The sequence below is a fragment of the Sinocyclocheilus grahami genome, unplaced genomic scaffold (genome assembly GCF_001515645.1).
Source record: "Sinocyclocheilus grahami isolate Dianchi unplaced genomic scaffold, SAMN03320097.WGS_v1.1 scaffold833.1, whole genome shotgun sequence".
Classification (NCBI taxonomy): domain Eukaryota; kingdom Metazoa; phylum Chordata; class Actinopteri; order Cypriniformes; family Cyprinidae; genus Sinocyclocheilus; species Sinocyclocheilus grahami.
The window spans coordinates 209,246-221,273 of record NW_015506012.1 but is presented as its reverse complement, the minus strand read 5'-3'; the positions used below and the strand labels follow the sequence as shown (position 1 = coordinate 221,273).

The 12,028-nt window shown below is 38.2% G+C and overlaps 1 long non-coding RNA gene across 1 annotated transcript; it reads right to left on the bottom strand.

Annotated features, from left to right (window-relative positions):
- Positions 1–218: 218 nt before the first annotated feature.
- On the bottom strand, positions 219–6,292 carry LOC107562687 (uncharacterized). Its single transcript, XR_001606016.1, has 3 exons — positions 6,218–6,292; positions 5,569–5,577; positions 219–228 (listed from the first exon to the last, which is right to left on the bottom strand). It is a non-coding gene; the product is annotated as an uncharacterized lncRNA (long non-coding RNA).
- Between the last annotated feature and the right edge of the window lie 5,736 nt (positions 6,293–12,028).

Sequence of the window (12,028 nt, the reverse complement as noted above, 5' to 3'; positions counted from 1 at the left end):
CCGTCTCAATAATGATATAGCTTTGTTAGTAAAATAACAATTGGTCCCTCGATATCTCTTTGCCGCCTGGAAAAATTCTTGTGCACTGATTTTTCTAGAATAACTTTTGCTGCCGAATTATCCACTAACCTAGTTTATAATTTTTTGTCATAGATTATAAATATACATAGGCCTATATTTTTTCATATTTGTTTATTTTATTTTTCTTTATAATGAAGTAGTCTGTATCTAGTAGATTGTGAAAGAATGATTATCAGTTCCACACACAGAGATATATAAATTCTACATTTATTTAAATGAGGGAAAAAAACTTCACTGGTATCGGATCGGAATCGGTATCGGCCAATACTGAACCCTAGGTATCGGAATCGGTATTCGAAGCGAAAAAGGCGGATCGGAGCATCCCTATTCCATACCACCTCAGCAGTGCCACAAACTGATCACCTCCATGCCACGCCGAATTGAGGCAGTAATTAAAGCAAAAGGCCCCTACCAAGTATTGAGTACATGTACAGTAAATGAACATACTTTCCAGAAGGCCAACAATTCACTAAAAATGTAGTGAAAAATGAAAGTATTCTAATTTGTTGAGATAGTGAATTGGTGGGTTTTTGTTAAATGTGAGCCAAAATTCTCAGTCCCTCAAAGTGTATAACGGCCGGGAAGCAAGAAAACACACATTCAATGTATTCTCAATACTTCAATTTTATTCATAGAAACAAAGATATTATATAGGCATATGTCGAGGGGAGTTTCAACCCTTTAACCAATGAGGATATGGATGACATACATACTGTATAGGATCTTTGGCCAAGAACATGTGTTTATATAAAATGGCCACATGTACAGAAAAACATGGACATATTAGGAATAGACTTTGGCGAAGGATGCTGAACTCGCTTCATAGTTCATCACGAACTCCTTTACCTTGTAGTCCTAGCCTTCAGCTCCTTATTTGAGCATTTGAACCAAGAAAAGCTAATGCATACATGTGCGCATGCGTACCTCGAATATGAGTAAGAGACATGAAAACATCATACAAGAGAGAGAGAGCAGATCAGATGGAGGAGGATTCAGAGAGAAAACAACAGAGCTGTACAGGGAGGGCGAGTGAGAGAGAGGAAAAAAGAAAAGGAGGGGTGAAAACATCTAGAACAAATATCAAGACAGAGAGTGTTTTCTAACAAGCTTAAAATAGGATTTTTATCCAATCGAAGTTTCATAATTCTTGTTACCAATTCCAATATCTCAAAAAAAAAAATTATAATAATAATAATAAAAATATATAAAACTGGTAACCAAACAGTTTCTGTGCCCCAATGACTTCCATAGTATAAAAAAAAACACTATTGGAGTCAACAAGGACCAGCAACTTTCTGGTGGTTACGAATATTCTTCAAAATATCTTATTTTATGTTGAGGAGAACAAAGTAAATTAAAATAGAATTCATACAGGTTCAGAACAACTTGAAACTGAGTAAATGATGACAGTATTTACATTTTTGGGTGAACTATATCCCTTTAAAATCTCACCATATAATGCCAGGATCGCATAACAGCCAACTAGTGCACATGCTTTATCTTTAACTAATAACGTTCATCTAAGACACAAATAACTGAGTTGACGAGGTCGGAGACAGGCATTTAGACACATAACTATGTGTGTTCGAACGTTTAAACACAAGGCGCGAAAAATAACTCGAGCAAGTGTGCTCCCCGCGTATCAGAACAGTTTCATAATTCTTGTTACCAATTCCAATATCTCAAAAAAAAAATTATAATAATAATAATAAAAATATATAAAACTGGTAACCAAACAGTTTCTGTGCCCCAATGACTTCCATAGTATAAAAAAAAACACTATTGGAGTCAACAAGGACCAGCAACTTTCTGGTGGTTACGAATATTCTTCTTATTTTATTATTTTATGTTGAGGAGAACAAAGTAAATTAAAATAGAATTCATACAGGTTCAGAACAACTTGAAACTGATGACAGTATTTACATTTTTGGGTGAACTATATCCCTTTAAAATCTCACCATATAATGCCAGGATCGCATAACAGCCAACTAGTGCACATGCTTTATCTTTAACTAATAACGTTCATCTAAGACACAAATAACTGAGTTGACGAGGTCGGAGACAGGCATTTAGACACATAACTATGTGTGTTCGAACGTTTAAACACAAGGCGCGAAAAATAACTCGAGCAAGTGTGCTCCCCGCGTATCAGAACCCGTCTTAACGCGCGCATTTGCCAAAATGAATTCTGCCCCACTGCTTAATGCCCCTGAACAGTTAAATTAGTTTTTAAACCACAATGCTTAAAATGCGTTTAAATGAAAAGCTTACATCATGAGCGCAAAATTAATTTCTCAACCCATAAGCGAATACTAGCCCTATAGAGTTTGTTCAAACACAAAAAGCACTATACATCTATCAAGTTAATAATCAAACTAACCTAAAATCTGTGGGGATGATGACGCTGTGTTTTTATCTGCTCCATGTGTCCGGTCCATTTGCGGGTCCACAACTCCCACTCCATCATCAGCTTTAGTAATATAAAGCTGTGGATTTTAGTGACAAACTCATGTTTTCCCCTCTCTCCTCATTTTTTTCTCTCACAATTTTTTTTATTTATTTATTTTTTAGAATAGTTGACATTTTTACTTATCGAAGTTTGCATGACCGTTTCTAGATTACACGAGAATGAAGTGAAGAGACGTGAATGCAGACATTAGGCGCAGCGATCACCTGATAGATATGCTACGTGCAAAATATATAATAAATGCATTTGATTGGTAAAACAAATTCAAATGTGCCGCTTTAATCTCTAATGGTAATGCATGGAATTTACGGAAAACTCCACTAAATAATAGCGCTAAAAAGTGAGGGGCGTGGTGGGGCTTTGGCGATCGGCGCTACCGATGTCCGTCAATCTACTCCACAGCCAGTCACGGGCCCCCTCCTTGCTTGGGTCCCGTGGCTTCAGCCCCGCCTAGCCCAATGGTTAATGCGGACCTGCATACACTCATCCTGTGCAGCACAGCTTCAAATCGAACGCGCCTAATGGAAACGCGAGTGCGAGCAATTAAAAATGCTCCAACTAATTTAAAAGCCGACATCTGGGCACATTTCGGCTTTTATGAACAACCTGGTAAGCACGACCTGGAGAAGACACACGTTGTGTGTAAATCATGTCACGCACAATAAAATATGCAGGGGGTAATACCACTAACTTGAGAAACCACTCAGGTACAGTTCATATATCTGACTATCTTGTATACATGTTAAGTAAAATTGAACATTGAGGATGCAGTGCATCGTCAGTGCATTGTGATGCATCATGATATCGAATTGAACCGAATCGATGACATGATAATCATAACCGAACCGAACCATGTAGGTAGTGTAGGTTCACACCCCTAGTGTGTTAATCTATGAAAACAATTATCAACATCTCACTGCAATGAGAAACCCTCCTTTACAACTGCATATGAATAAGTCTAGAACAACAGGACTCTGAGAGTGAATCATGCCTCTCTGTTATACTACAGTGATTGAAAATGAAATTGGAGGACTTCAGCATCAATAGCACTGTAATATTGTTGGTGTGTTCATCTTCTTGCCAGGACAACTGTTTTGTACACTGCAATGGATTATAAGATAATAAACATGTAAGACACATTCACCTCAAATCAATATCCCATCAATTACCCTTTATGTGTTAAAAACCCATGTAATAAGTGATATGACTGTACCTTATCGCTTAAATGTTCATCTAGTTCGAACTTGTCCATTCATCTTGGCTAAAAGCTGCTTGCTAACAACTGTTTTTTTTTTCATGGAAGCTTTGCGTTTAGTGAGCAAATAAAAAAAAAATTCATATCAAATCAATATTTTGTGCCCAATCATTCGCTTATTTGGGAAGTAAGAGGGATAATGTACTGTACATCCAGCTGGTTGTGTTATTGCAAAATAAACCCCTTCAGGGTTTATATTATGATAACAGCTAGCTGAATGTACTGTACTTTATCCCTTACTTAGTAAACCCAACTGCATATATTCACATATATACAGTAGGCTATACTTATGAAATTTCTATATGCTATATAGCAAATCTCAACTGCTTGATTGTTTATATCATTGCATCACATTTTTTTAACACTAAGAAATTTAAATTTTACAGCATCCCACCCAAATTAAATAATCACTGCAAAAAGATACGTGGCAACTCATGCAGTGTTGTGAATAATGACCAAAACAATATCAATCAAATAACAGCTGACTGGATGTGAGCACCTATTTTCTACACTGTAGTTTTTCTCCCACACATTCACAAGTGTTACATTTTTTATAGGCCTATGAACTTAGTGGCCTTGTATGGCACATATTCTCCATTCAGCAAAATGAAATGTTGCAGAGAATAAGGATCAGTGTTTTTGTACACTGCTAAAAACACAGTGCAAATACAGGTTGTATTTTGTCATCAGCATAATTTTCTCATTTCATGTACTGTTGATGAACAGTAATAAAGCTTGCCAGAAAATGCTCATTTATCCGGTTTGTGATTTCACATGATTCTCTGTGGAAGCATTGATAAAGCATCAATTCCACACCTAACATGCATTGTTTGATCTTCATTTAGTTGCACTCGCACTAAAAGCTTCCTGTGTTCGCCACTGAGTGAAAAACAGAGAAAACACATAAAATTGCCCAATACATCTATTTTTCCAGCAAAAATCACTTGAACGCCCATCATAGTGTAATGACTTCCAAAGTACAAACCTCCAAGGAAAGGCCGTTCCACTGTTTTAAAGCTGAGCTTCTCATCTCAAAAATAAGAGAGTAATCAGGACATTTTTAGGAACCCACTTTCCTCATGTACAAACAGAGAGGACATAGCTAACGCTTCACAAAACATCATGTGGGAAGCCTGGGAAAAGGAGGATAAGACTTTCGAAAAACTAGCAGAGAAAGAGCAAAAGAAAGTTAAGAGATAGCATGAGAGCAATGTCATACGAAGGAGGCTCAATGAATATTCATGTTTCTCAGTCTTCAATGGGACTTCAACATCATAGACTTCCCATTCCTGCTTCTTTTAGCTCTTTTCCAGCTGATAAGCATCTCCCAACTCTAGCCCATCCCCAACGGTTGCCACAGAGACTACCAGTCACTCCTGAGCAGTAATCCGCTGCTTCAAGAGGAGGCTGGGGGGCCTGAGCCCCCCTCTCGCCCCAAGCTTCCTGATCCAAGCTCTAATTCCGCGTGTAATTTCATTAAAGTGAAGCGCATCTGCTTACCCCAGGAGAAACTGTTCTGGAAATGATTTGGGGCCCTTACATGTGTATCGCTCCTGTGATATGCACACACACTCTCTTAATTATATTGTCATGCAAAACGGATGAGAAAAAGAAAGCACCTGGCCTACTTCATAAAAACTACATGCTTTGTGTTGAACAAAAGGCATTCTTGCTTTTGTTGAAAGAATCGTATAGGTAAAAATGGCACTGGACAGGTTTGTCGCTCTCTTCACACTGCAGTGCTCGGTTTGTATCGACTTTGGACTCTGAGCATCTCCTGCTCCAGATGAACACTGAGGTGAGGGGGCTATAGACCCAATGTAGAGCTTCCACATCTGATTGCTTCACAGGAAGCCATGTCTCAACCCACACAGCAAAACTACCAGCGAGGTCTCCCACACTTACTCCTCATATTCAGTCTGTAACCATGACGACTGCCTGCACCATCATTGTGTAAATCTATTTTTTTTTCTTAAGAGCTTTTGATTTCCAAACTGCACGTCATAAAAATGAGAGCTGATAAGGAGAGGATGTGCTCTTCTGCTGTATCATTGAGGCTAAGTGTACACTTGCTCTGTTCTAAACATAGTGTGCTGCCATTCGAGGCAGCATTTTAAGATACTTTATTTTGACTACATCTATCTATGTATCTATCTATCTATTATAAGTATTTTAACCAAAATAGGTATTGCACGTTCACTCCATGCCATAATTACTGTATCTAGATGACAGCCTGGGATGCTCTACTCAGAGCTGTTCATGTCCTTGGTATTATGCATTTCTATGGCAACACTATTAAGACCAAAATGAATGTGTAATTTAAATAATCAATTGACAGTTTCACAATATAACAAGTAATCCAAATGTCTTACTAATAAACAAAGTTTATTTAACATGACATTAGATAGTTATACCCAGTAGCGGTTTTTGGCACGGGCGAACCGGGCAGTCGCCCGGGGCGGCATTTTTTCATGATACATAGGGGGCGGCACAAGCACTTAAAAAAAAAATACTCTGCGCCGCCGCCGCGAAGCAGTTTTCTATTATCTATCATTTCACATTTCACAAAACTCTGCAGGGCTGCGGCTCTCCAGGACAGACGTTCGCCACCCCTGCTATAGAGCAATACTCTAATTGAATTAGTGGGCTAAAGTCAGTCACACCTCGACTTTCTTCCAAATAACGCACATTTCATTCATATTATAATTTAAATCGGACTACTTTTCAAATTGTATTTCATAAACCAACATCTCTGATCATGATTTGGACAGTAGAGAGCTTGTGCAGGAAATTAAGAACTTCCCTGACCTGCCATCAAAGACCATGAGCCTCCTTGAGCTTATCACTTTTATGCATGATAAGGATCTATTGGAGATCTACCCCAACTTTTGGACTGCTCTTAGGATTGCACTTACTCTGCCAGTCACTGTGGCTCAAGCAGAGAGGAGCTTTTCAAAACTAAAGTTGATCAAGTCGTACCTGAGGTCAACCATGTCCTAGGAACGGCTCACTGGCTTTGCCGTCATCAGTATCAATCACTCAATAGAGGAGCAGATTTCATACGATGACATCATTGATGATTTTGCATCAAGGAAGGCCAGAAAGGTCAGGTTTTAGTTTTAGTTTTCTGTTCTTAGTGCAATGTGTCATAATTAGATTTTCTTTAGTGTGTTTTCACATTTGTGTGATGAATGAGTTGTGCTATTTAGAATATTTATTCTATGTTTTATTTGTATATTATTCTTAATATTTTATATTATTGTTGCTCTCTGCTCTTGTTACATTTTTTATATATCTGATTGTATATATTTTGGCACATTTATGTATATAGTGTATATTTATTTAAGTTCTGATAACTTATACTGTCATATTTTGTGCAGAATTGTGTTCATTGTCTTTTGGCAATGTTGGAGATGGAGATTGTGCACCTTAAAAAGTGTGTTTCCTGTTGTAATTACAATAGTTAAATAACTGGATTCTCTTAAGTGTGTTTTTCAAATGTTCTAATGAAGGAATTGTGTGTGTGTGGGGGGGGGGGGGGGGGGGGCGCGGGGGGGGGGTCTCGCCCAGGGTGTAATTCAATGTAGAACCGCCACTGGTTATACCTACCTTGTGATAGCTAGAATAAATTGTAATGAATGCCTATTGTATATTTTCAGATTTTTCTTGCATTAAGACATTAAAAATAGTAAATTATAGGAAAACAAAAATATAAAAAATTGCTTAGCTACATTTTACTGCTAATGCCACTATTTTGACTGTTTACGAATGTGGTATAAGTCGGAGCTATCAGAAAATTCTAAATTGTCACAAATTGTAATTATGAGTTCTACAGGGACATGGATGCTTTTTAGAAGTCAGAATCCCAGTGAGAATAATTATGATCATTTTGACATGGCGTGAATACACAGAGTACTGCACAGTTAGCTTAGCAACATGCTAATGTGAAACTCTAATTATATAAACAATGAGTTGAGTCTCCTGAATGATAATTGTGTGTTAAGTAAACTTGCTGGCTCTAAAGAGTGTTCCAAATCTGTCACTTATTAAGATGCTGTCTAGGCAGTAGGAAGTGAGGCAACTCACTAGATTAGCTACTCCTTAGAATTCCTATAGCAAACCAAAGCTTTTGGAAGAGAGGCCTGTAATTTTCATCATAGGTATACCTCAACTATGAGAGACAAAAAGAGAAAAAAAATCCAGAAAATCACATTGTTTTAAAGAATTAATTGGTAAATTCCTCGGTAAAATAAGTATTTGGTCACCTACAAACAAGCAAGATTTCTGGCTCTATATATATATATATATATATATATATACACATACATACATACAGGTGGTGTTCTGAAATGAGGAGTTTTTACATTTAAAATTTTTTATTTTTTTTTAAAATCAAATGTAAATTCCTGTCTCGGTCACAGGTTCCTGGTTAAATAAACATTACTTACACTACCAGAAAACAACAACAACAAATGCAATTCTATTTTATATTTTTACATTAACAATGTAATCAATATTCTGTTTATTAAAGCCAAGTATGAATCTCATCAAGTTATTAAGCATTTTACATTTATTCCAAAATAATAACTCAAGGCAGTAACAATTTAAACAAAAAATTTTATTTGTGAACTTATGTTCAACTATTCTTTTTAATAGTTAACTTTTAACTATTTTTGAATTATTCGGTTCATCAGTCATCAAAGCTCAGTAAATATTGGTCACAGACACAGAAATTTACTTTAAATTTCAACAAGCTGATTTACTCACTAAAAACTCCCACAGATCATGTTTTCAGACCATTTCAAGTCTTATTTTGACGTAATAAAGTGATTACAGCTAAGTGTGTGAGTTTTTTACTTACTTTTTTAAATGAGTCTTCCCATTAATGCCATTATATTGTTCATTCAGACTGATTCGCGAATGTAGAACGCACATGAACACAATAGGCGGGATTTATCGCATGAACCAATCACATCTGAAAATAACCAGCCATATCCAATCATATCGTGATGGAGGCATTGCCTCCTCTCACATGATTTCCCCCATTCATTCTCAAGTTCCCCCCCACTGCACGCTTTAGTTGGTCTGTAAAACTCAATGGGCTCAGGGGAGGCAAGAGAGACTCGGACTCCCGCTGTAACTTTACCTGCTGGTGTCGCTGTTGTACAATGTTTCTTTAGAAAAACAAGTGATTTATACACCTTTTAATGTTATATTTTGTAATATTGGCATTGTTTTATTTTTGTACTACTAATTTTTTCTTATCCAATATTTTGAAGATATATATACACAGTACATACACAATTCAGTTTTTCTCTGCTTTGCACACAAAGTTCAATAAAATTACGTTTGAAGAAATATATTTTTTTAGCTATGTAATATATATAATGTATTACATTATGCATGATCAAATATAAAGATTTCACAGTGATTTGATTCTATAAAGTTGAATACTAGATAAAAAAATTAGTTAGCTAGAATACATGCATATTAACAGCGTAAACATGAATTAGCCATGCAACCATATAATATGATTAAATGTTAATAAATTAAGTATATCAGCAATCATACATTTCTTAGAAATATATTTTACCTAGGTGACGAGGATCACTCAGTCGCTTTATGTCAAACTCAAATGCAGTTACAGGGTTTTTGACCAGTGAATGTGTGCAAATGTGCATTTCGTTCCGTCATTAAAACGGCGGTGTTACGTTTTCATCACCAGGTGTTTGTTGTAGCTATATGGGCGAGGCGCTCAGTTTCAAATACATAAATTATGAGCCTTTATAGACATAGTGTTTCTTGCGTAAAGAAAACGCTGTACTTATTCAAACAACAAGATCTTTATTTACCCTCGCAGACCTAGTTCAGCTGCTGTGGAACTTCAGTTCATTCGGTCAAGATAGAGGGGGTGGAGTTATGAGGTTTTACTGACAGTTTGAGCGGATCCAACTAGATTTAGTCACAAGCTCTTTTTAACACCTTTCATTAGCTAAATATTTGTAAAGCAGACAGACAGATGTAAAGGGTGACCAATATCATTGATTTATTGAAGGGGGGAAAAAAACACCATCACCAAAAAAAGGGCACTTCGGAGTGTAAGGGCAAAAAGGGCATGTGCTCTGCACAGGTTGAGCCCTACCTGTGCACGTGCCTGCTGACATGACTGTTAATACACTTGATGGGTCTTGTCTAATCTAGTAATTGATGATATAAATAATGCCTCATTGAATGCGTCTCATGGTGATTTAGTGTGTAGTGAAAGACTACTTCAGAGAAACTTTCTCTCTAGAGACACTTTAGTGCGTTGTGCTTTATGTAGAGCTTTAATACCCCATCAAATCTGCTGATGCAGTATGTAGTAAAAGACTCTGAAGTGTATTGTATATAGCTGGAATTCAGGATAGCTCCCATTAGACCTGAGTTCAAATGCTCTTGAAATTCATAGAGTAAAAAGTCATTCTAAGATAAATGTACAGGTTGACTGTACGAAATACAGCACAGTCTAATAACTCTACCGACAGTACAACAGCTGGTTGTGTCACGCTTCACAGCTGCGTGGTTTACTTTAGACTGAGCTTAAGCTACCCACCTAAACTCCATTCCCACAGGTTTTTGCTGTCTATGTTAAGGAAACATTTTCAGCAACATGAATTTATATGTATTCAGTTTACATGACTTGACTGACACATAGCCCAGATCTGTCCTCAACTGAATTATAATGAGATCCTTCAAATACATGTATAACCGGCAGGTAGTTGGAAGCTCAAAGGCTTTCAAAATAAACTGCTTGTACTGTAGTTCCACTGGTTCCTGCACTGCAGTAATTTGTTATCTGAAACAAGGTTACTCTCAAATCCCTCAATAATTATGTAGCAAGTACTGTCAGTCAAATCCTTCCCTTAGAGATGCATAACAGTCTGCCTGTGCTGATTAATCTGACACTTTTTACTTGGGAAAAGTTTTTCTCTTTCTTCCTTTCTGTGAAGTAGTTATTTACTACTTGTATTGCCACAATAACAATACATTTTTCTGAAGGATAATTTCTGAATTTAACTCTTAAACATTTTACAAAACCGTATAATTTCTCATTATTTCAAACACAAGAAATTGAGATGCAAATTCACTATCAAATCATGCTTTTAGCAGATTTTTCTCATTGAAACTGTTCCCAAATTGCACTGGACTGATTAATTCGCAAATTGGGTTCATCTGATTGCAGCCCATCTAGAGTCAGATATTTAGGTTACACATAACGTCTCGGTTACGTATGGTAACCCTCGTTCCCTGAAGGAGGGAACGGAGGCGTCATGTCGGATGACTGACGAATTGGGATCTCACTTAGAGAGACCAATCTACTTCGAGTGTAAACTAAATGAGCCAATGCACATTGGCATGCGATTATTACATCCAGCTGCCATTGATCACAGTGTGAGTATAAGTAGGCAGCAGATGCAGCACATATTCAGGTTTTCGCTGAGGAGCCGAGCCGGTGACCCGGCCGCTCAGTGGTGGTACAGGAGCTGTGGTGACAAGACGTGACGTCTCCGTTCCCTCCTTCAGGGAACGAGAGTTACCATACTTAACCGAGATGTTCCCTTTCAGTCGGTCACTCCCGACGTCACGTCGGAAGACCGACGAATTGGGATCCCTAACAAAGGGCCACAGGTACGGTAACCCTCTTGGAATGGCAGAAGTCTGCCGGGGAAACACGGGCTCTGAGGCCATACCGTGGACTTTACTCATATGGGATCCACTTAGGTCTCTACATAGGGAACCCAGCCCTCTACCGGTTCACACGGATTCATCGAGAGAGGGCCTGGCACCAGACGCTCTGCCACGTCTGGCTGCCGAGGGGACGGAGGAGCTCAACAGGGACTACTATATGGACTCTCTGGAGCGGTTTTAGCAAGCCGACCCGAAGCCGGGGCCACTCAGTGCTTCTACCCGTTAGAGGTGAGAACACAGGAGGATACCGGCTCCGCACGAAGGCTATAGAATCTAGCGAACGTGTTAGGGGTCGCCCAGCCCGCAGCTCTACAGATATCTGCCAGCGAGGTGCCACGAGCCAGCGCCCAGGTGGATGCAACATTTCTAGTTTAGTGAGCATGCAACCTGAATGGGCAGGGCACACCCTGTACCTAATAAACCAGGGTGATGGCATCCACTATCCTGTGTCCGGTCTACGTAGCACCTTAAGGCTCGGACGGGACAGAGCAAAGCTA